Source organism: Pygocentrus nattereri, chromosome 14 (assembly GCF_015220715.1).
Source record: "Pygocentrus nattereri isolate fPygNat1 chromosome 14, fPygNat1.pri, whole genome shotgun sequence".
Taxonomy (NCBI): Eukaryota; Metazoa; Chordata; class Actinopteri; order Characiformes; family Serrasalmidae; genus Pygocentrus; species Pygocentrus nattereri.
In genome coordinates this window covers 33,160,358-33,186,105 of record NC_051224.1, presented here as the reverse complement: position 1 = coordinate 33,186,105, position 25,748 = coordinate 33,160,358, and the positions used below count along the sequence as shown (strand labels likewise).

Here is a 25,748-nt window from a genome sequence, read left to right as displayed (position 1 = left end):
ACCTGGATTTATGGAAAGGATTACAGCAGAAGCAGAACACACCTCCGATGTTTAGTAAAGCCATGGCAAGTAAAACCTGGGCTCTTCTGGGATTTGAACCCATGACCTCTCGCACTCGAAGTGAGAGTCATACCCCTAGAACAAGGAGTCCAAAAATCAAGTCACCAGTTTTGCCAACTCAATTAATTTTTTCTTCCTGACAAGAGTATAGGAGCAACTACTCAATTCAACCTGTACCTTTCTTTGTAAAGGCTGGGTTCATCCGGGATTTGAACCCGGGACCTCTCGCACCCAAGCCAATACCCCAAGTCGGCTTGACATAGTTTTGTAAAATACAGAATCATACCCCTAAACCAACCAGACTGTGGGCAGAAGCTTCCTCCCTACAGTCAGCATACTTTGCAAACTTGGTAAATGCTGGTTTGATTCACATTGTTTTCTATGTAAGCTTCAACTTGGAAAACTAAGACTTCAAAAATGAAGGGCGGTGGCCAGATACTCCCCAAGGTTTGCATAATAACCTTAGCAAGAACTGTTTTTGAACTCATCTTGTCAAAGTTTCATTCATTTTTTTAAATTTGCAAAGTGACTTTAACTCAAATCTCAAATATTTTGAAGCTGAACATCATAAAAAATGACTCCAGCAAAGTTCAAAGATATGTCTCAACTTTCTTGTGCTCGGAAATCATTTTCTCTATCAGCAATGACATGATTGATTAAATATCAAGAGAAATAGCTCAGAGATTTCAAGGTGGATAGATATGGGAAGATTTGAACTATTTTCTATATTGCTCTGATTTCATGTGGGAGACAGCAACCATATTTATTAATGCAGCGCAACTAGAGACAGATCACGGTAAAACACGGGTTCGTCCGGGAGTTCAACCCGGGACCTCTCGCACCCAAAGCGAGAATCATACCCCTAGACCAACGAGCCAAACCTGCAGGTATAAGATGGCAATTTGATGTCAGAAAGACTTTGGACTCCATCGTTGGGCAGATGTTGGATTTTGGTTGAAAATGAAAATCTGATTGACGCCAATAGCCCACGCTGGCTTGACGTAGTTTTGTAAAATAAAGAATCGTACCCCTAAACCAACAAGACTGTGGGCAGAAGCTTCCTCCCTACAGTCGGCATCTCGGCTGGCTTTTTCCCCAAACCAAAACAAATGATCAAACCATCCATCCATCCATCCATTTTCTAAGCCGCTTCTCCGTCAGGGTCGCGGGGGGGTGCTGGAGCCTATCCCAGCAGTCTTCGGGCGGAAGGCAGGATACACCCTAGATGGGTCGCCAGTCCATTGCAGATGATCAAACCATGAAAGAGGAATGGTCTCTAAATCATGTTTAAACCAGAGCTCATCTGGGCTTAGAAACCAGAACTTGTCACACTCTGCAAAAATCCTTGTTGAATACGTCCTGCTGTTGTCATTTACCATGAACAGTGTGGGCCATGCGGCATTTTTACTTTCCCTCAAGTTTGCGTTGTATTCAGGTATTCAGACCATGAACTTTTTGATGCATAACTTGCTGAAAAGGCATACAGAATATGTAAAACTCAGAATTAAACAATACGTCTACAATGAAATGACATGGCTTTTGCCTACATGTAGCAAGGTTCTGACTATAAAGTATTTCAGAAAATAACCACAGGAACCTGGATTTATGGAAAGGATTACAGCAGAAGCAGAACACACCTCCAATGTTTAGTAAAGCCATGGCAAGTAAAACCTGGGCTCTTCTGGGATTTGAACCCATGACCTCTCGCACTCGAAGTGAGAGTCATACCCCTAGAACAAGGAGCCAAAAATCAAGTCACCAGTTTTGCCAACTCAATTAATTTTTTCTTCCTGACAAGAGTATAGGAGCAACTACTCAATTCAACCTGTACCTTTCTTTGTAAAGGCTGGGTTCATCCGGGATTTGAACCCGGGATCTCTCGCACCCAAGCCAATACCCCAAGTCGGCTTGACGTAGTTTTGTAAAATACAGAATCATACCCCTAAACCAACAAGACTGTGGGCAGAAGCTTCCTCCCTACAGTCAGCATACTTTGCAAACTTGGTAAATGCTGGTTTGATTCACATTGTTTTCTATGTAAGCTTCAACTTGGAAAACTACGACTTCAAAAATGAAGGGCGGTGGCCAGATACTCCCCAAGGTTTGCATAATAACCTTAGCAAGAACTGTTTTTGAACTCATCTTGTCAAAGTTTCATTCATTTTTTTAAATTTGCAAAGGGACTTTAACTCAAATCTCAAATATTTTGAAGCTGAACATCATAAAAAATGACTCCAGCAAAGTTCAAAGATATGTCTCAACGTTCTTGTGATCGGAAATCATTTTCTCTATCAGCAATGACATGATTGATTAAATATCAAGAGAAATAGCTCAGAGTTTTCAAGGTGGATAGATATGGGAAGATTTGAACTATTTTCTATATTGCTCTGATTTCATGTGGGAGACAGCAACCATATTTATTAATGCAGCGCAACTAGAGACAGATCACGGAAAAACATGGGCTCGTCCGGGATTTGAACCCGGGACCTCTCGCACCCAAAGCGAGAATCATACCCCTAGACCAACGAGCCAAACCTGCAGGTAGAAGATGGCAATTTGATGTCAGAAAGACTTTGGACTCCATCGTTGGGCAGATGTTGGATTTTGGTTGAAAATGAAAATCTGATTGACGCCAATAGCCCACGTTGGCTTGACGTAGTTTTGTAAAATAAAGAATCGTACCCCTAAACCAACAAGACTGTGGGCAGAAGCTTCCTCCCTACAGTCGGCATCTCGGCTGGCTTTTTCCCCAAACCAAAACAAATGATCAAACCATGAAAGAGGAATGGTCTCTAAATCATGTTTAAACCAGAGCTCATCTGGGCTTAGAAACCAGAACTTGTCACACTCTCAGCAAAAATCCTTGTTGAATACGTCCTGCTGTTGTCATTTACCATGAACAGTGTGGGCCATGCGGCATTTTTACTTTCCCTCAAGTTTGCGTTGTATTCAGGTATTCAGACCATGAACTTTTTGATGCATAAGTTGCTGAAAAGGCATACAGAATATGTAAAACTCAGAATTAAACAATACGTCTACAATGAAATGACATGGCTTTTGCCTACATGTAGCAAGGTTCTGACTATAAAGTATTTCAGAAAATACCCACAGGAACCTGGATTTATGGAAAGGATTACAGCAGAAGCAGAACACACCTCCGATGTTTAGTAAAGCCATGGCAAGTAAAACCTGGGCTCTTCTGGGATTTGAACCCATGACCTCTCGCACTCGAAGTGAGAGTCATACCCCTAGAACAAGGAGCCAAAAATCAAGTCACCAGTTTTGCCAACTCAATTAATTTTTTCTTCCTGACAAGAGTATAGGAGCAACTACTCAATTCAACCTGTACCTTTCTTTGTAAAGGCTGGGTTCATCCGGGATTTGAACCCGGGATCTCTCGCACCCAAGCCAATACCCCAAGTTGGCTTGACGTAGTTTTGTAAAATACAGAATCATACCCCTAAACCAACAAGACTGTGGGCAGAAGCTTCCTCCCTACAATCAGCATACTTTGCAAACTTGGTAAATGCTGGTTTGATTCACATTGTTTTCTATGTAAGCTTCAACTTGCAAAACTACGACTTCAAAAATGAAGGGCGGTGGCCAGATACTCCCCAAGGTTTGCATAATAACCTTAGCAAGAACTGTTTTTGAACTCATCTTGTCAAAGTTTCATTCATTTTTTTAAATTTGCAAAGTGACTTTAACTCAAATCTCAAATATTTTGAAGCTGAACATCATAAAAAATGACTCCAGCAAAGTTCAAAGATATGTCTCAACTTTCTTGTGCTCGGAAATCATTTTCTCTATCAGCAATGACATGATTGATTAAATATCAAGAGAAATAGCTCAGAGATTTCAAGGTGGATAGATATGGGAAGATTTGAACTATTTTCTATATTGCTCTGATTTCATGTGGGAGACAGCAACCATATTTATTAATGCAGCGCAACTAGAGACAGATCACGGTAAAACACGGGTTCGTCCGGGAGTTCAACCCGGGACCTCTCGCACCCAAAGCGAGAATCATACCCCTAGACCAACGAGCCAAACCTGCAGGTATAAGATGGCAATTTGATGTCAGAAAGACTTTGGACTCCATCGTTGGGCAGATGTTGGATTTTGGTTGAAAATGAAAATCTGATTGACGCCAATAGCCCACGCTGGCTTGACGTAGTTTTGTAAAATAAAGAATCGTACCCCTAAACCAACAAGACTGTGGGCAGAAGCTTCCTCCCTACAGTCGGCATCTCGGCTGGCTTTTTCCCCAAACCAAAACAAATGATCAAACCATCCATCCATCCATCCATTTTCTAAGCCGCTTCTCCGTCATGGTCGCGGGGGGGTGCTGGAGCCTATCCCAGCAGTCTTCGGGCGGAAGGCAGGATACACCCTGGATGGGTCGCCAGTCCATTGCAGATGATCAAACCATGAAAGAGGAATGGTCTCTAAATCATGTTTAAACCAGAGCTCATCTGGGCTTAGAAACCAGAACTTGTCACACTCTCTGCAAAAATCCTTGTTGAATACGTCCTGCTGTTGTCATTTACCATGAACAGTGTGGGCCATGCGGCATTTTTACTTTCCCTCAAGTTTGCGTTGTATTCAGGTATTCAGACCATGAACTTTTTGATGCATAAGTTGCTGAAAAGGCATACAGAATATGTAAAACTCAGAATTAAACAATACGTCTACAATGAAATGACATGGCTTTTGCCTACATGTAGCAAGGTTCTGACTATAAAGTATTTCAGAAAATACCCACAGGAACCTGGATTTATGGAAAGGATTACAGCAGAAGCAGAACACACCTCCGATGTTTAGTAAAGCCATGGCAAGTAAAACCTGGGCTCTTCTGGGATTTGAACCCATGACCTCTCGCACTCGAAGTGAGAGTCATACCCCTAGAACAAGGAGCCAAAAATCAAGTCACCAGTTTTGCCAACTCAATTAATTTTTTCTTCCTGACAAGAGTATAGGAGCAACTACTCAATTCAACCTGTACCTTTCTTTGTAAAGGCTGGGTTCATCCGGGATTTGAACCCGGGACCTCTCGCACCCAAGCCAATACCCCAAGTCGGCTTGACGTAGTTTTGTAAAATACAGAATCATACCCCTAAACCAACAAGACTGTGGGCAGAAGCTTCCTCCCTACAGTCAGCATACTTTGCAAACTTGGTAAATGCTGGTTTGATTCACATTGTTTTCTATGTAAGCTTCAACTTGGAAAACTACGACTTCAAAAATGAAGGGCGGTGGCCAGATACTCCCCAAGGTTTGCATAATAACCTTAGCAAGAACTGTTTTTGAACTCATCTTGTCAAAGTTTCATTCATTTTTTTAAATTTGCAAAGGGACTTTAACTCAAATCTCAAATATTTTGAAGCTGAACATCATAAAAAATGACTCCAGCAAAGTTCAAAGATATGTCTCAACTTTCTTGTGCTCGGAAATCATTTTCTCTATCAGCAATGACATGATTGATTAAATATCAAGAGAAATAGCTCAGAGTTTTCAAGGTGGATAGATATGGGAAGATTTGAACTATTTTCTATATTGCTCTGATTTCATGTGGGAGACAGCAACCATATTTATTAATGCAGCGCAACTAGAGACAGATCACGGAAAAACACGGGCTCGTCCGGGATTTGAACCCGGGACCTCTCGCACCCAAAGCGAGAATCATACCCCTAGACCAACGAGCCAAACCTGCAGGTAAAAGATGGCAATTTGATGTCAGAAAGACTTTGGACTCCATCGTTGGGCAGATGTTGGATTTTGGTTGAAAATGAAAATCTGATTGACGCCAATAGCCCACGTTGGCTTGACGTAGTTTTGTAAAATAAAGAATCGTACCCCTAAACCAACAAGACTGTGGGCAGAAGCTTCCTCCCTACAGTCGGCATCTCGGCTGGCTTTTTCCCCAAACCAAAACAAATGATCAAACCATGAAAGAGGAATGGTCTCTAAATCATGTTTAAACCAGAGCTCATCTGGGCTTAGAAACCAGAACTTGTCACACTCTCTGCAAAAATCCTTGTTGAATACGTCCTGCTGTTGTCATTTACCATGAACAGTGTGGGCCATGCGGCATTTTTACTTTCCCTCAAGTTTGCGTTGTATTCAGGTATTCAGACCATGAACTTTTTGATGCATAAGTTGCTGAAAAGGCATACAGAATATGTAAAACTCAGAATTAAACAATACGTCTACAATGAAATGACATGGCTTTTGCCTACATGTAGCAAGGTTCTGACTATAAAGTATTTCAGAAAATACCCACAGGAACCTGGATTTATGGAAAGGATTACAGCAGAAGCAGAACACACCTCCGATGTTTAGTAAAGCCATGGCAAGTAAAACCTGGGCTCTTCTGGGATTTGAACCCATGACCTCTCGCACTCGAAGTGAGAGTCATACCCCTAGAACAAGGAGCCAAAAATCAAGTCACCAGTTTTGCCAACTCAATTAATTTTTTCTTCCTGACAAGAGTATAGGAGCAACTACTCAATTCAACCTGTACCTTTCTTTGTAAAGGCTGGGTTCATCCGGGATTTGAACCCGGGATCCTCTCGCACCCAAGCCAATACCCCAAGTCGGCTTGACGTAGTTTTGTAAAATACAGAATCATACCCCTAAACCAACAAGACTGTGGGCAGAAGCTTCCTCCCTACAGTCAGCATACTTTGCAAACTTGGTAAAGGCTGGTTTGATTCACATTGTTTTCTATGTAGGCTTCAACTTGGAAAACTACGACTTCAAAAATGAAGGGCGGTGGCCAGATACTCCCCAAGGTTTGCATAATAACCTTAGCAAGAACTGTTTTTGAACTCATCTTGTCAAAGTTTCATTCATTTTTTTAAATTTGCAAAGTGACTTTAACTCAAATCTCAAATATTTTGAAGCTGAACATCATAAAAAATGACTCCAGCAAAGTTCAAAGATATGTCTCAACTTTCTTGTGATCGGAAATCATTTTCTCTATCAGCAATGACATGATTGATTAAATATCAAGAGAAATAGCTCAGAGTTTTCAAGGTGGATAGATATGGGAAGATTTGAACTATTTTCTATATTGCTCTGATTTCATGTGGGAGACAGCAACCATATTTATTAATGCAGCGCAACTAGAGACAGATCACGGTAAAACACGGGCTTCGTCCGGGAGTTGAACCCGGGACCTCTCGCACCCAAAGCGAGAATCATACCCCTAGACCAACGAGCCAAACCTGCAGGTAAAAGATGGCAATTTGATGTCAGAAAGACTTTGGACTCCATCGTTGGGCAGATGTTGGATTTTGGTTGAAAATGAAAATCTGATTGACGCCAATAGCCCACGTTGGCTTGACGTAGTTTTGTAAAATAAAGAATCGTACCCCTAAACCAACAAGACTGTGGGCAGAAGCTTCCTCCCTACAGTCGGCATCTCGGCTGGCTTTTTCCCCAAACCAAAACAAATGATCAAACCATGAAAGAGGAATGGTCTCTAAATCATGTTTAAACCAGAGCTCATCTGGGCTTAGAAACCAGAACTTGTCACACTCTCTGCAAAAATCCTTGTTGAATACGTCCTGCTGTTGTCATTTACCATGAACAGTGTGGGCCATGCGGCATTTTTACTTTCCCTCAAGTTTGCGTTGTATTCAGGTATTCAGACCATGAACTTTTTGATGCATAAGTTGCTGAAAAGGCATACAGAATATGTAAAACTCAGAATTAAACAATACGTCTACAATGAAATGACATGGCTTTTGCCTACATGTAGCAAGGTTCTGACTATAAAGTATTTCAGAAAATACCCACAGGAACCTGGATTTATGGAAAGGATTACAGCAGAAGCAGAACACACCTCCGATGTTTAGTAAAGCCATGGCAAGTAAAACCTGGGCTCTTCTGGGATTTGAACCCATGACCTCTCGCAATCGAAGTGAGAGTCATACCCCTAGAACAAGGAGTCAAAAATCAAGTCACCAGTTTTGCCAACTCAATTAATTTTTTCTTCCTGACAAGAGTATAGGAGCAACTACTCAATTCAACCTGTACCTTTCTTTGTAAAGGCTGGGTTCATCCGGGATTTGAACCCGGGACCTCTCGCACCCAAGCCAATACCCCAAGTCGGCTTGACGTAGTTTTGTAAAATACAGAATCATACCCCTAAACCAACAAGACTGTGGGCAGAAGCTTCCTCCCTACAGTCAGCATACTTTGCAAACTTGGTAAAGGCTGGTTTGATTCACATTGTTTTCTATGTAAGCTTCAACTTGGAAAACTACGACTTCAAAAATGAAGGGCGGTGGCCAGATACTCCCCAAGGTTTGCATAATAACCTTAGCAAGAACTGTTTTTGAACTCATCTTGTCAAAGTTTCATTCATTTTTTTAAATTTGCAAAGTGACTTTAACTCAATTCTCAAATATTTTGAAGCTGAACATCATAAAAAATAACTCCAGCAAAGTTAAAGATATGTCTCAACTTTCTTGTGCTCGGAAATCATTTTCTCTATCAGCAATGACATGATTGATTAAATATCAAGAGAAATAGCTCAGAGTTTTCAAGGTGGATAGATATGGGAAGATTTGAACTATTTTCTATATTGCTCTGATTTCATGTGGGAGACAGCAACCATATTTATTAATGCAGCGCAACTAGAGACAGATCACGGTAAAACGGTTCGTCCGGGAGTTCAACCCGGGACCTCTCGCACCCAAATCGAGAATCATACCCCTAGACCAATGAGCCAAACCTGCAGGTATAAGATGGCAATTTGATGTCAGAAAGACTTTGGACTCCATCGTTGGGCAGATGTTGGATTTTGGTTGAAAATGAAAATCTGATTGACGCCAATAGCCCACGCTGGCTTGACGTAGTTTTGTAAAATAAAGAATCGTACCCCTAAACCAACAAGAGTGTGGGCAGAAGCTTCCTCCCTACAGTCGGCATCTCGGCTGGCTTTTTCCCCAAACCAAAACAAATGATCAAACCATGAAAGAGGAATGGTCTCTAAATCATGTTTAAACCAGAGCTCATCTGGGCTTAGAAACCAGAACTTGTCACACTCTCTGCAAAAATCCTTGTTGAATACGTCCTGCTGTTGTCATTTACCATGAACAGTGTGGGCCATGCTGCATTTTTACTTTCCCTCAACTTGGAAAACTATGACTTCAAAAATGAAGGGCGGTGGCCAGATACTCCCCAAGGTTTGCATAATAACCTTAGCAAGAACTGTTTTTGAACTCATCTTGTCAAAGTTTCATTCATTTTTTTAAATTTGCAAAGTGACTTTAACTCAATTCTCAAATATTTTGAAGCTGAATATAATAAAAAATGACTCCAGCAAAGTTCAAAGATATGTCTTAACTTTCTTGTGCTCGGAAATCATTTTCTCTATCAGCAATGACATGATTGATTAAATATCAAGAGAAATAGCTCAGAGTTTTCAAGGTGGATAGATATGGGAAGATTTGAACTATTTTCTATATTGCTCTGATTTCATGTGGGAGACAGCAACCATATTTATTAATGCAGCGCAACTAGAGACAGATCACGGAAAAACATGGGCTCGTCCGGGATTTGAACCCGGGACCTCTCGCACCCAAAGCGAGAATCATACCCCTAGACCAACGAGCCAAACCTGCAGGTAGAAGATGGCAATTTGATGTCAGAAAGACTTTGGACTCCATCGTTGGGCAGATGTTGGATTTTGGTTGAAAATGAAAATCTGATTGACGCCAATAGCCCACGTTGGCTTGACGTAGTTTTGTAAAAAAAAGAATCGTACCCCTAAACCAACAAGACTGTGGGCAGAAGCTCCCTCCCTACAGTCGGCATCTCGGCTGGCTTTTTCCCCAAACCAAAACAAATGATCAAACCATGAAAGAGGAATGGTCTCTAAATCATGTTTAAACCAGAGCTCATCTGGGCTTAGAAACCAGAACTTGTCACACTCTCTGCAAAAATCCTTGTTGAATACGTCCTGCTGTTGTCATTTACCATGAACAGTGTGGGCCATGCGGCATTTTTACTTTCCCTCAAGTTTGCGTTGTATTCAGGTATTCAGACCATGAACTTTTTGATGCATAAGTTGCTGAAAAGGCATACAGAATATGTAAAACTCAGAATTAAACAATACGTCTACAATGAAATGACATGGCTTTTGCCTACATGTAGCAAGGTTCTGACTATAAAGTATTTCAGAAAATACCCACAGGAACCTGGATTTATGGAAAGGATTACAGCAGAAGCAGAACACACCTCCGATGTTTAGTAAAGCCATGGCAAGTAAAACCTGGGCTCTTCTGGGATTTGAACCCATGACCTCTCGCACTCGAAGTGAGAGTCATACCCCTAGAACAAGGAGCCAAAAATCAAGTCACCAGTTTTGCCAACTCAATTAATTTTTTCTTCCTGACAAGAGTATAGGAGCAACTACTCAATTCAACCTGTACCTTTCTTTGTAAAGGCTGGGTTCATCCGGGATTTGAACCCGGGATCTCTCGCACCCAAGCCAATACCCCAAGTCGGCTTGACATAGTTTTGTAAAATACAGAATCTTACCCCTACACCAACAAGACTATGGGCAGAAGCTTCCTCCCTACAGTCAGCATACTTTGCATACTTGGTAAAGGCTGGTTTCGTGCAGGATTTGAATCTGGGACCTCTCGCAACCTAAGCGAGAATCATAGACCTAGACCAACAAGCCAGCAGATGCCGTTTTTTGACACAGCATTCAGGATCCCAGCTAGCTCAGTCCTTAAAGCAACACAAAAGGTCAACCCCTCAAAGACTAAAGAGGTGATTCTCTGCCTCTCCTAGGAACAGGATCAAAACATGTACAGTCTCTGAAAACAAATCATGAACAATTCTAATAATATCCACATGTTTATTCACATTGTTTTCTCTGTAAGCTTCAACTTGGAAAACTACGACTTCAAAAATGAAGGGCGGTGGCCAGATACTCCCCAAGGTTTGCATAATAACCTTAGCAAGAACTGTTTTTGAACTCATCTTGTCAAAGTTTCATTCATTTTTTTTAATTTGTAAAGTGACTTTAACTCAAATCTCAAATATTTTGACGCTGATCATCATAAAAAATGACTCCAGCTGTAATTCCGTCTCAAGTCGAGATTACAAAACCAAGTCGTTCTTTGTATTACGGGCTTTAATCACACAAAGCATGATAGTGTGCCGTGAGAACTGTTAGACATACAGAAAGAAAAAACAAAAAAAACAACTTATTTCCACATAAAGACTTCAAAGGAACAACGCGACCGTACTGTTACATGAAATTCGTCACATTACATCTTTACACTCTTACAAAATTACATTAACAGAAAACATTAAATGTACCTCATTGGCCGCTTTCCCTTGAGAGAAAATTAGAAATCTTCAGTCCTTAAACGCACTATGCACTTTATCCAATCTTCCTTAATCATTGCTGATCTTAGGCAGAGTAATCAGCGAGGTGTCTGCCTGCTAGCTTGGTCCAGTATGTAGCAAGTATAACCCTCAAAAGTAACACCCTATCAACCCGCGGCAGCAAACTTTGGTTCCCCCCTATCAAAACAAACAATATACATGGAATATATGAAATTATGCTTCTAATATTTAACTATTTTACTAGAAATGTAAGAATTTATGAACACTATATTTTTTAACCTAATATTTATTAATCTATTATTTATTTATTTATTCTGACCTCGATGGCAGCTACACTCCCACCAAATCACTTGTAATTTTACTCAAACCTACATACTAGGCTAGCCCTAGCTGACAAGACACATTACAAGAAAAAGTGGCAGCATCACTCGGCTTCAATCAGGGTGACCGTCTTATGGATGGGTCTCTCCAAGTACACTGGCTTCCCAATGCGTTTCCCTTCTTTATCCAAAGTTGAATCACTGATCAGCAGTTGCAGTTTCCTTACGCAACCATCTTCTGCAGGATAGACCTTTGTGACCTTTGCCAACTTCCACTCGGTTCTTGGGGCATTGTCATCTTACACGATCACTATATCATTGACCTTAGCATTTCTGCGCTTTCGTTGCCATTTCTGACGCGGTTGTAAGTTCAGCAGATATTCTTTGCGCCATCTGGACCAAAATTCGTTGGCTAAGTATTGGACCTTGCGCCACCTCTTCCGAAGGTAGAGGTCTTCTCTTTCAAACTTTCCAGGTGGTGGAAGAATGATAGAGGACTTCATTGTCAGTATATGATTAGGTGAAAGAGGCTGTGGTCCCATAGGATCGTTCAGTAAGTGAGCCGTTAATGGTCGACTGTTAATGATTGCCATTACTTCATAGAAGTATGTCCTCAATGATGAAGTATCGAGTCGATTAGAGGACTGATCCAGGATAGATGTAAGCACACTTCTTATTGTCCGAATCTGCCTTTCCCAGGCACCACCCATGTGGCTTGCTGACGGCGGATTCATGACAAACTCACAGCCCAGTATCTTTAGGCATTCTTGATCCATCTCCTTCAAGGCCTCTATGAACTCGCACCTGGCACCGACGAAATTGGTGCCTTGATCGCAGCGGAGTTGTCGAACGTTACCACGTATGGCTATGAAGGCACGGAGAGCAATGATGAAAGAGTCTGTGGTCATCTCTTCAAGAAGCTCTATATGAACTGCACGAGAGCATAAGCAAGTAAACAGCAGGCCGTAACGCTTCGACTCCTTCCTTCCATCCTTAACATAGAACGGTCCGAAGCAGTCTATTCCGCAATACGTAAACGGAGGTGTTTCTTCCATGCGGTCGCGCGGCAAGTCTGCCATTAGCTGATTCTCTGTAGGCTTTCTAAACCTTCTGCACTTGACACACTTGTTAATGCAGGATGACACGGCATGACTACATCCGAGTATCCAAAATCCATTGGCTCGTAGCTCGCTGACTGTAATGCCACGTCCCTGATGTTGTACTTGTTGATGATAATGCTGTATGAGCAGTCTTGTTACGTGACCTTTGGCAGGTAAAACAGCTGGATGCTTGATGTGATGGTGCAAATCAGCATGCGTCAGCCGACCTCCCACCCTGAGGATTCCCTGTTCGTCAAGGAAAGGGTTCAGTTTGTGTAGCTTACTGGTCTTAACAAGCTCCTTCCTATGTTGGAGGGTTTGGATTTCTTCCGTGAAAGCTTCTCTCTGAACAAGACTGATGATGGTAGCCTCAGCATCACTCCTTTCCACCAGACTTGTGGCTTCAATTGTTCTTGGGATTGAACCTTTCAGCTTCTCAGTAAGTCGCATGAGACGAGCAATGGCCTTGACTAATCTTGTCCAGCAGGAGAACTTAAGGAAGCGATCCAGAAGCAAAACTTCTGTAGCTGAAGCCTTGAGTACGAAGACATTGCGTACTTCAGGGTCTTCTACTGCTACATCTTCCACCTCAACATTTCCACGGTGAAGTTCTTCACACCAGAGAAAATCAGGACCAGAGAACCAGTTGGAGGCAATGAGCTCCTGTGCCCGCAGGCCTCTCGACGCATGATCGGCGGGGTTGTCTTCTGAGCTCACGTGTCTCCACTGATCTGGTCTGGTGCTGTCCTTATTCCGCTGGATGCGATTTGACACAAACACATGGAATCTTCTTGCATCATTGTACACGTATCCAAGGACGACCTTTGAGTCCGTCCAAAAGACTTCTTGAGCATCTATTTCTAGCTCCTTTCTGAGCATGTCACTCATATGTACAGCTACAACAGCTGCCGAGAGCTTGAGTCTTGGCACAGTTGTGACCTTAGTCGGGGCCACTCGGGCTTTGCCCATCACTAAGGAGCAGTGGATTTGTCCTGTTTTGCTGATTACCCGCAGGTAAGTACATTCTCCATACCCCAGGACGCTCGCATCAGAGAAGTGATGGAGTTCATACCTTTGGACTTGCTTGAACTCTGATGGGAGATAACATCGCTGAATCTTTACGTCTGCCAGGTTCTTCAAGTCCAAGAGCCAGGACTCCCACCGTGGTCTCAGATTGTCTGGCAGCGGATCATCCCATCTGACCTTGTCGCGACACATTCGTTGAAGTATTTGCTTCCCGATCAGAATGAAGGGAGCGACAAAGCCCAAGGGGTCGAAGATGGAGGCCACAGTCGACAACACTCCTCTTCTAGAGAGTGGGCGTTCGTCCACCACCACTCGGAAGCTGAAGTGGTCTGATGTGACGCACCATTTCACACCTAGCGCTCTCTCCATCTGGGGTTCACCCAGAGCCAGGTCTTGACCCTTTGACGCATCTGCACACTCTTCCTTCGGGAGGGATGCAAGCACCTCTCGGCAATTGGAAACAAACTTGTGGATGCGCAACCTTCCAGAGCTGCAGAGCTGTCTGGCTTCAGCAACTAACTTTATGGCCTCTTTCGGCGTTGATACACTTATCAGGCCATCATCGACGTAAAAGTTTCTTTCGATGAAGTGGATTGTTGCTTCAATGAATCGACCTTGTCCTTGTGCGGCAACATGTTTGAGGCCGTAGTTCGCACAGCCGGGTGACGAGGCTGCACCGAATAGGTGCACTTTCATTCGGTAAACTGATGGCTCTGACTCGATATCCCCGTTGTCCCACCACAGGAACCTGAGGTAGTCCTGATGTTCTGCTGTGACCCGAAACTGGTGAAACATGCGCTCAATATCGCACATAACAGCTACTGGGCCCTTCCTGAACCGACAGAGGACGCCTATCAAAGTATTGGTCAACTCTGGTCCAGTGAGTAGATGGTCGTTAAGTGATACTCCTTCGAACTTGGCTGAACAGTCAAACACCACACGGATCTTCCCTGGTTTCTGATGATGGTAGACTCCGTGGTGCGGAATGTACCAGCAAGAACCCCGTTGGAATTCACTTTCCGGAACCTTCTCAGCATCTCCACAGGATATGATGTCACTCATGAATGCAACGTAGTCCTTGTGGTACTGCTTGTCTTTCTCAAATCTCCTTTTCAGACACCGGAGACGATGATCTGCACACTTCAGGTTGTTAGGCAGACACGGCTTGTCTTCTTTAAATGGCAATGGCATTTCCCGCTGTCCATTCGCTTGTGTCTTTATGCCCTTCTCCATTTTCGTGATGAAGAGAAGGTCATCCTGAGAGAAATGGGCATCTTCCACGTTTCTCTCGCTGAAGTCGGATTCAAGCACTTTCAGCACATCAGTCGGAACAATGACTTCCTTAACTTGGGTTCTGCATATGTACTGAACTTGATTCGTTAGGTCACTAGATGACTGTAGACTTGGTGTGACTTGTTTCACAATGATTCTGTGGCTGCTTCCGATGGCATCACCATAGTTAACACAGGGATTGACACAGCCAACGATGCTCCAGCCAAGATCTGTCCTTACTGTGAACGGCTCATCATCTTTGCCTGATACAATTTCTCTTGGCAACAGGGCTTGAGAACAATTGTACCCTATGAGCAGTCCAACGCCGCAGCCTATCAGAGGATCGATCTCTTCAGCAAGGTGCTCTAAGTGAGACCATGCTCTTGCTGTCTTGGGTGTGGGAATGTGACTTAGACTAGCAGGGATAAAGTCTAGCGAATAAGTCACAGGAAGAGGGATTTTCTTGGAGGAGTAAAACCCTCTGACCTACAACCCAACTAACTTGTGGCTTGGGATTACAGTCCGCTTGGACGCTAGAGTGGAAAGCTTTAATTGCACGGGCTCCATCTGTGTATCGAGAGTCTCTGCTCTTTCTTGTAGGATGAAGGTGCTATCACTCTGACTATCTAGAAGAGCGTATACCAGAACTTCAGCATCTGGGTTTCTTGTTGTTGACAGACAAACTGGCACTATTGTGGATGCATATGTGCTGTTCCTATTGTGCATGACTTGGTTAGACATAGCTGTGCTTGTTACTTCAGTAGTTGTAGATTCTGTGTCACCGTGTTTCTGCTCTTTAGGCTTTTCTTTTCCTTTCGAGGGTTTCCCACTCTCATTTTGTCCATCAGCTTGGACCTTTTCATCCGCCTTGGCACGGTCTTCATGCAGACATGTGGGATGCCTCCCTGTACACACATTGCAAACACTTCTCTTCTCGCAGCTCTTTGAGTGGTGTCCTGGCCTTAGACATGCAAAACACAATTTCTTTGTTTGCACATACTTAACTCGCTCTTTGATAGGCTTCTCTATTAACTTCCGACATGTCTGAATGCCATGGTTTGTCTTCTCACAAAACATGCATCCCTTAGCATTGCCCCTTTGTCCTTCAACATCTGGCTTCTCTTCAGATGCACTTGCTAGCACCTTTGCACCGACATTGCGGACCTTAGATGGCTTTGCCCTTTCAGCATCACCACTCTTCAGAGCATGAAGCGAAGTCATCGGATTGCAAGCTATCTTGGCTTCTCTAGACACAAATTCAACAAAGGTGTGGAAACTAGGAAAGTCTTGTGTTTCTTCTTCGAATTCCATTACCTTTCTGTTCCACCTGGCAGTGAGCCAGTCAGGGAGCTTGCTAAGGATTCTTTGATTTTCACTGCAGTCGTTTAGGACTTCGAGACTCTTAATATGACTCATAGCTGCTTGACAGCCTCGCAGAATGTCTGCAAATTCTCTCAGCTCAACACTGTCTTTGGGTCCAATCTTTGTCCACGAATTCAGCTTGTCGTGGAAAGCCTTAGCAACCACAAAGGAGTTGCCGTATCGTTCTTCTAATATTTCCCATGCGGAATAATAGGCTTCCTCAGTGCCCACAAGGAATTAACTCTCAATTGCTTTCTTCGCCGCTCCTGTGACATACTTGCGGAGGTAGTAAATCTTTTCATTTACGGGAATGTTCTTCCGGCCTATAAGGGTTAGGAATGACATTTTCCAGTCCTTGTATCTTATTGGGTCTCCGCTAAAGATCGGTGGCTCTGGCACTGGAAGACGGCTTGTATTCATGGACTCTGCTTCAGCAGAGTATTGTATTTATGGACTCCGCTTCAGCAAGCATTGTTGTGCTGTTATCGTGAAAAGTGGGGCGAGCAACTTGAGAAGTAGGCTTTGGGACTTCATAGGTCGTGGTGGGGAGCTTACTGGCAGACTGTGAAGGCATGCTGTACTTTGGAAGGGCATTAGCTTTAAGTGGAGGCAGGTTATGGTTATGAAGAAGATCTGATATTTCTTCATCTGAGCCTACGTCTTGTTCGTAGACTTGAAGTCTTGCCCTTGCAGCATTCATTCTTTTAGTTGCTTCCAAACGTTTTAACTGTCTGCGCTTCTCTTCCAGTAACTTATGTCTTTCAGCATTTTCTGCTTCTTGCTGTGCTAGCTGCCTTCTATTCTCAGCCTCAAGCCTTTCAAGCTCCTTTTCTTCCTGTTCCATTTCTGCTAGAACCTTCAAGGTAGCTTTAGTTGCAGCAAGCTCTGCTTCTGCCTCCTGCTTCTTTGTGGAGGACACGCTTGAGCGTTTTGAAACACGTCCATAGACTGGGCGGCTCAACATGGACACTTGGTCTTCTTGACATGAAAACACTGAGCCAGTGTTACCCCATGGTGCTCGTACAGTGGGTAAATGCTTTTCTGTGTCTTCATCCTGTAGAACATGTAGTCGTTCAATCAGCTGTTTTGATACAGCATCACAGGTGTCTACCCGACGTTGGGTTTCTGCGTCCGGGACACTGTATTTGCGAACATCCTCATAGCGTTCCTTTACTTCGAGATCAGCAGTGTGAATTTGAATTTGGTGTTTATGTAGAACCTTGGTTGAGTTGGGTAAGGAGAGTGCTTTTTTAGCCTCTTTGGCAAGAACTTTCCATTTCTCGTATGTTTTGTCAAAATTGCGTTGAAATTTCTTTAATTTTTCATTGTGCAGCTCCTGACCCTTTTCAGTAAATCTTCTTTTTCTTTTGTCCTCAGTAACATCAGTTTCTGTATTCACTTCAACTTCCTGTGCAGAGTTTTCTTCTAAAGGTTCATCATGAACAAACTCCTCTTCTTCTTCATGAGGAACGTCTGGGTCTTGCATTTCAGTTGCAATGTCCTTATCAGCCATTTTAGTATTTTAAGAATTAAACTGAGTTTAATAAGTAACCTTAAGGAGCCTTAAATAGCTTAAATTAAATTAGCTTGTAAATCAAAGTAAGTTTCACCCTTGAAACTATTTTCAAAATCAGTTACACGCGTTATCCTTCAGTGGCCTATGTTCAAAGGCTATTCTGTGAAATTGAAACGTAAAAGTATAAAAAATGTAAAGTATTACTAATGTAGTAATAAGGCTAATAACTATAGGCAAATAATAAATGAAATAATAATATTGCAGTTAGATCACACCAGCTTGAATGTAAAGTGATAGATTAAATGCCCTATATGGCAAGATACACGTAGACTTGTGTCAGATGAATATTAAATGAGAGCACTCTTTAAACTTAGAATCACTGAAAATAGGCAAATACCATAGTACTCCTTTAAACTAAATACTTCTCAGAATTACTTAATGTTGATAAACATTAACATATACACTTGCGAACATCAAAGGCAACAAATATAGAATAATCAGAAAAGTTATCACATTAAACCTTAATTACACTTCAAACTTAGCAAGCATTCCTTAATGAAATATGCAAGTCCTTGAAAATATCTTTATGGCGAGTGCAATCGGTCCGACTGAATCTTCAAACTCAAAGAGTGCTATAAGCAGTTGTAGAGGCTACCACACGTGTTCACATTTAACTTAGCTCAAACTTGCTTCTCGTTGGCATAACCACACAACTCGCTTAGGTTACCGGCAGGTTGCATACTGTCCTTTAACGAGTGGCTCCGCCGAAACCTCGCACATCTTCACAGCTCCGACGACGAGAGATGCACGCGCGCGCAGGCTCCTTGCTGGCTGCTGTTCACGCTCTCCCCTCGTGTCGCGGTGGCTGAGTTCTCACTGTAATTCCCTCTCAAGTCGAGATCACGAAACCAAGTCGTTCTTTGTATTACGGGCTTTAATCACACAAAGCATGATAGTGTGCCATGAGAACTGTTAGACATACAGAAAGAAAAAACAAAAAAAACAACTTATTTCCACATAAAGACTTCAAAGGAACAACGCGACCGTACTGTTACATGAAATTCGTCACATTACATCTTTACACTCTTACAAAATTACAGTAACAGAAAACATTAAATGTACCTTATTGGCCGCTTTCCCTTGAGAGAAAATTAGAAATCTTCAGTCCTTAAACGCACTATGGACTTTATCCAATCTTCCTTAATCATTGCTGATCTTAGGCAGAGGAATCAGCGAGGTGTCTGCCTGCTAGCTTGGTCCAGTATGTTACAAGTATAACCCTCAAAAGTAACACCCTATCAACCCGCGGCAGCAAACTTTGGTTCCCCCCTATCAAAACAAACAATATACATGAAATATATGAAATTATGCTTCTAATATTTAACTATTTTACTAGAAATGTATGTATTTATGAACACTATATTTTTTAACCTAATATTTATTAATCTATTATTTATTTATTTATTCTGACCTCGATGGCAGCTACACTTTGGAAAGACTTTGGACTCCATCGTTGGGCAGATGTTGGATTTTGGTTGAAAATGAAAATCTGATTGACACCAATAGCCCACGTCGGCTTGACGTAGTTTTGTAAAATAAAGAATCGTACCCCTAAACCAACAAGACTGTGGGCAGAAGCTTCCTCCCTACAGTCGGCATCTCGGCTAGCGTTTTGTATTGATGCAAATACCCCAAGTCGGCTTGACGTAGTTTTGTAAAATACAGAATCATACCCCTAAACCAACAAGACTGTGGGCAGAAGCTTCCTCCCTACAGTGAGCATACTTTGCACACTTGGTAAAGGCTGGTTTCGTCCGGGATTTGAATCTGGGACCTATTGAACTATTTTCTATATTGCTCTGATTTCATGTGGGAGACAGCAACCATATTTATTAATGCAGTGCAACTAGAGACAGATCACGGTAAAACACGGGCTCGTTCGGGATTTGAACCCGGGACCTCTCGCACCCAAAGTGAGAATCATACCCCTAGACCAACGAGCCAAAACTGCAGGTAGAAGACGGCAATTTGATGTCAGAAAGACTTTGGAGTCCATCGTTGGGCAGATGTTGGATTTTGGTTGAAAATGAAAATCTGATTGACGCCAATAGCCCACGTCGGCTTGACGTAGTTTTGTAAAATAAAGAATCGTACCCCTAAACCAACAAGACTATGGGCAGAAGCTTCCTCCCTACAGTCGGCATCTCGGCTAGCGTTTTGTATTGATGCCAAAACCCCAAGTCGGCTTGACGTAGTTTTGTAAAATACAGAATCATACCCCTAAACCAACAAGACTATGGGCAGAAGCTTCCTCCCTAAAGTCAGCATACTTTGCATACTTGGTAAAGGCTGGTTTCGTCCGGGATTTGAATCTGGGACCTCTCGCAACCTAAGCGAGAATCATAGACCTAGACCAACGAGCCAGCAGATGCCGTTTTTTGGCACAGCAGTCCGGATCCCAGCTAGCTCAGTCCTTAAAGCAACACAAAAGGTCAACCCCTCAAAGACTAAAGAGGTGATTCTCTGCCTCTCCTAGCAACAGGATCAAAACATGTACGGTCTCTGAAAACAAATCATGAACAATTCTAATAATATCCACATGTTTATTCACATTGTTTTCTCTGTAAGCTTCAACTTGGAAAACTACGACTTCAAAAATGAAGGGCGGTGGCCAGATACTCCCCAAGGTTTGCATAATAACCTTAGCAAGAACTGTTTTTGAACTCATCTTGTCAAAGTTTCATTCATTTTTTTTATTTGCAAAGTGACTTTAACTCAAATCTCAAATATTTTGAAGCTGAACATCATAAAAAATGACTCCAGCAAAGTTCAAAGATATGTCTCAACTTTCTTGTGCTCGGAAATCATTTTCTCTATCAGCAATGACATAATTGATTAAATATCAAGAGAAAAAGCTCAGAGTTTTCAAGGTGGATAGATATGGGAAGATTTGAACTATTTTCTATATTGCTCTGATTTCATGTGGGAGACAGCAACCATATTTATTAATGCAGCGCAACTAGAGACAGATCACGGTCTGCAGGTAGAAGACGACAATTTGATGTCAGAAAGACTTTGGAGTCCATCGTTGGGCAGATGTTGGATTTTGGTTGAAAATGAAAATCTGATTGACGCCAATAGCCCACGTCGGCTTGACGTAGTTTTGTAAAGTGTCAATTCAAGATGGCGGCGCGTGCACAACGCGAGGCCCAGCGTCTCTCCGGATTTCGCTTTCTAGTAGTTATCTGTCTACTGGTTTCAACTTTTTTTACCACAAACTGCCTAGCATACATTTCCTACAGCCGACAGGCTTTGTTGAACATTGGTTTCACCTGCAACAACGGAGTTTTGAACCATCTAGAACTCCCTCTGGAAATCTCAGCAGTACCGTGGGCAACGCAGCCTGCTCCCCCAACGGAGCGCAGCTGGCGCCGGTGCGCAGAACGCAAACAAAAGCGGGGGAAGCGAGGGGGGCTACGTGCTAAGCTAAGGCTAAGCCCCCACCGATCGGCGGTTCCCAGCTTGTTTCTTGCCAATGTCCGGGCTCTAGCGGGCAAAATGGACGAGCTGCGACTATGGACCACTACACAGAGATGGATCAGGGAGTGTAACGTCACGATTGTGACGGAATCTTGGCTGAACAGCGACATTCCCGATACCGCGGTGGAGCTGGACGGGCGCAGCATGTTCAGAGCGGACAGAGTGGCTGAGGACTCCGGCAAGAGCAGAGGGGGGGGTCTGTGCATCTATGTAAACAAACTGTGGTGCACTGACTCCACAGAAACTGAACGTCGGTGTTCTTCTAACTTAGAATACCTGATGATAAAGTGTTGCCCCTTTCATATGGCTAGAGAGCATTCAGCCGCTATTATTACTGCTGCCTACATCCCTCCTGATGCCAATGCTAAACTAGCTATGGAGGAGCTGAGCTTGGCAATCAGTAAACAACAAACTGCGCATCCAGACTGACTTTTTATTGTTGCGGGGGACTTCAATCATTCCAACCTGAAATCTGTACTGCCAAAATTTCATCAGAATGTCTCCTGCCCAACAAGAGGAGACAAAAACCTGGACCATGTCTACACAAATATCACAGAGGCATACAAGGCTGTACCCCTCCCCCACCTGGGGCAGTCCGATCACCTCTCATTGTTCCTGCTCCCGAAGTATGTGCCACTCATCAAACATGTGAAAACATCAACAAAGACTGTTAAGGTATGGCCAGAGGGGGCCATCTCTACACTACAGCGTCAGTTTGAAAACACTGACTGGAGTGTGTTCTCCTCTCAAGCCACCACAGAATCTCACACAGATTTGGACACATACACTTCAGCAGTCATGAGTTACATCAACTCATGCATAGACAACGTCCCTTCTGTTAAATAACTGAAAATCTTTCCTAATCAGAAACTCTGGATGAATGCAGAGGTTCGCCTACTGCTGAAAGCACGTGATGCTGCTTTCAGATCTGGTGATGCCAAGGCTTACAGCTCAGCCAGGGCAAACCTGAAAAAAGGGATTAGGAAAGCCAAGTACAAACTGTCTGTTGAGGAGAACTTCCACAACTCTGACCCCCACCGCATGTGGAAGGGCATTCAGGCAATCACTGGCTACAGGCCTCCATCCCTGACCCCCTCAGCCAGCAGTGCCTCTCTCCCAGATGAGCTTAATCAGTTCTACGCTCGTTTCGACCAGAGGAATGACCAACACAGCACATGGAGTGGTCTTCCCCACAATGAAAGCCCCCTCACACTTTCCACTGATAATGTACAGTCTGTACTGAGCAGAGTGCATGCACACAAAGCTGCTGGTCCAGATGGCGTTCCTGGACGTGTCCTCAGAGCGTGCGCTGGACAGTTAGCCAAGGTCTTCACCGATATCTTCAACCTATCACTGGCCCAGGCTGCTGTTCCGGCATGCTGGAAGACATCCACCATCATACCGGTGCCAAAGTGCTCATCTGCTGCATGTCCTAATGACTTCCGCCCAGTCGCACTCACCCCCATTGTGATGAAGTGCTTTGAGAAACTGGTCCTCAGCCACCTAAAGACAGTGCTCCCACCATCCCTGGACTCCCACCAGTTTGCATACCGTGCAAACAGGTCGACTGAGGATGCAATTTCCACTGCTCTTCACTCTGCCCTCACCCATCTGGATGAAAGGAACACCTACATCCGCATGCTGTTCATCGACCTCAGCTCTGCTTTTAACACAGTCATCCCAACTAGGCTGGTCACCAAGCTCAGCGACCTGGGAATCAGCACCCCCATGTGTAACTGGGTTTTGGAATTCCTGACAGACCGACCCCAGTCTGTGAGATTGGGCAGTCATATGTCTACCACCATCACCCTGAACACTGGTGTGCCACAAGGCTGTGTGCTGAGCCCTCTGCTCTTCTCCCTGTTCACCCACGATTGTGTTCCTCTGCACACATCTAACATCTTCATCAAGTTTGCAGACGACACCACAGTGGTTGGCCACATCAGGAACAACGATGAATCGGCCTACAGGGAGGAGATCCAGCACCTGACTTCCTGGTGCACCACCAACAACCTCATCCTGAACACAGGCAAAACAAAAGAACTCATCGTGGACTATCGGAAAACCAAGGGCTGCACACACTCTCCTGTCTACATCAACGGAGCAGAGGTAGAACGTGTGTCCAGCTTTAGGTTTCTGGGAATCCACATCTCGGCAGACCTTTCATGGTCCTTCAACACCTCCCATCTCATCAAGAAGGCACAGCAGCGTCTTTACTTCCTGAGGAGACTAAAACAAGACCGGCTGTCTCCTCAGATCCTCACAAATTTTTACAGATGCACCATCGAGAGCATACTGACCAACTGTGTGACCGTGTGGTACAGTAGCTCCACTGTGGCGGAGAGGAAATCCCTGCAGAGGGTAGTAAGGACTGCTCAGCGCATCACAGGCATGCAGCTCCCTGCCATCAAAGACATTCACCACCAGCGCTGTGTGCGCAGAGCACACAGCATCATTAAGGACCCCTCCCACCCCAACCACAAACTGTTCAACCTACTTCCATCCGGGAGGAGATACAAGAGCATCCGGGCCAGAACCAGTCGGCTCAGGTCCAGCTTCTTTCCCTCCACAATCACTCTGCTGAACTCCACACCTCGCTGATAACACTACCACTCATACTGCACGCAGCGGACTATGAACACTGCCTTTCATACCACACTCACCAATCAGAGCTGTTGTTTTATTTTATTCATCATTATTACCACTGCACAAATGTAACATTCTACTGCCATGTAAACAACACATCGCAACAGTTATTCTATACAGTGTACATCTCCAACATGTTCATGTATATATCTACACACCTATAATCTATTTTTTTGCATATCTATAAGTAATTTATTCTACATACTGTAATGTTGCACTATACCTATTTATTGCACACTTGCACAGTCTCTTTTTGCACTATTTGCTACTATTTGCACTTCTGGTAGATGCTAACTGCATTTCGTTGCCATGTACTTGTACTGAGTAATGACAATAAAGTTGAATCTATCTATCTAAAGTAAAGAATCGTACCCCAAAACCAACAAGACTATGGGCAGAAGCTTCCTCCCTACAGACGGCATCTCGGCTAGCGTTTTGTATTGATGCCAATACCCCAAGTCGGCTTGACGTAGTTTTGTAAAATACAGAATCATACCCCTAAACCAACAAGACTGTGGGCAGAAGCTTCCTCCCTACAGTCAGCATACTTTGCATACTTGGTAAAGGCTGGTTTCATCCGGGATTTGAATCTGGGACCTCTCGCAACCTAAGCGAGAATCATAGACCTAGACCTGTTGGTTGTTAGCCAGCAGATGCCGTTTTTTGGCACAGCAGTCAGGATCCCAGCTAGCTCAGTCCTTAAAGCAACACAAAAGGTCAACCCCTCAAAGATTAAAGAGGTGATTCTCTGCCTCTCCTAGCAACAGGATCAAAACATGTACGGTCTCTGAAAACAAATCATGAACAATTCTAATAATATCCACATGTTTATTCACATTGTTTTCTCTGTAAGCTTCAACTTGGAAAACTACGACTTCAAAAATGAAGGGCGGTGGCCAGATACTCCCCAAGGTTTGCATAATAACCTTAGCAAGAGCTGTTTTTGAACTCATCTTGTCAAAGTTTCATTCATTTTTTTTAATTTGCAAAGTGACTTTAACTCAAATCTCAAATATTTTGAAGCTGAACATCATAAAAAATGACTCCAGCAAAGTTCAAAGATATGTCTCAACTTTCTTGTGCTCGGAAATCATTTTCTCTATCAGCAATGACATGATTGATTAAATATCAAGAGAAATAGCTCAGAGTTTTCAAGGTGGATAGATATGGGAAGATTTGAACTATTTTCTATATTGCTCTGATTTCATGTGGGAGACAGCAACCATATTTATTAATGCAGCGCAACTAGAGACAGATGTCAGAAAGACTTTGGACTCCATCGTTGGGCAGATGTTGGATTTTGGTTGAAAATGAAAATCTGATTGACGCCAATAGCCCACGTCGGCTTGATGTAGTTTTGTAAAATAAAGAATCGTATCCCTAAAACAACAAGACTATGGGCAGAAGCTTCCTCCCTACAGTCGGCATCTCGGCTAGCGTTTTGTATTAATGCAAATACCCCAAGTCGGCTTGATGTAGTTTTGTAAAATACAGAATCATACCCCTAAACCAACAAGACTGTGGGCAGAA

The 25,748-nt window shown here is 43.3% G+C and overlaps 5 non-coding genes across 5 annotated transcripts; all 5 read right to left on the bottom strand.

Moving 5' to 3' along the window:
* Window positions 1-2,519: 2,519 nt before the first annotated feature.
* Window positions 2,520-2,591, bottom strand: trnap-ugg. The gene has a single exon. It is a non-coding gene; the product is annotated as a tRNA-Pro (tRNA).
* A 3,102-nt stretch (window positions 2,592-5,693) lies between these two features.
* Window positions 5,694-5,765, bottom strand: trnap-ugg. The gene has a single exon. It is a non-coding gene; the product is annotated as a tRNA-Pro (tRNA).
* Window positions 5,766-7,212: 1,447 nt separating this feature from the next.
* Window positions 7,213-7,285, bottom strand: trnap-ugg. The gene has a single exon. It is a non-coding gene; the product is annotated as a tRNA-Pro (tRNA).
* A 2,330-nt stretch (window positions 7,286-9,615) lies between these two features.
* On the bottom strand, window positions 9,616-9,687 carry trnap-ugg. The gene has a single exon. It is a non-coding gene; the product is annotated as a tRNA-Pro (tRNA).
* A 10,276-nt stretch (window positions 9,688-19,963) lies between these two features.
* On the bottom strand, window positions 19,964-20,035 carry trnap-ugg. The gene has a single exon. It is a non-coding gene; the product is annotated as a tRNA-Pro (tRNA).
* Between the last annotated feature and the right edge of the window lie 5,713 nt (window positions 20,036-25,748).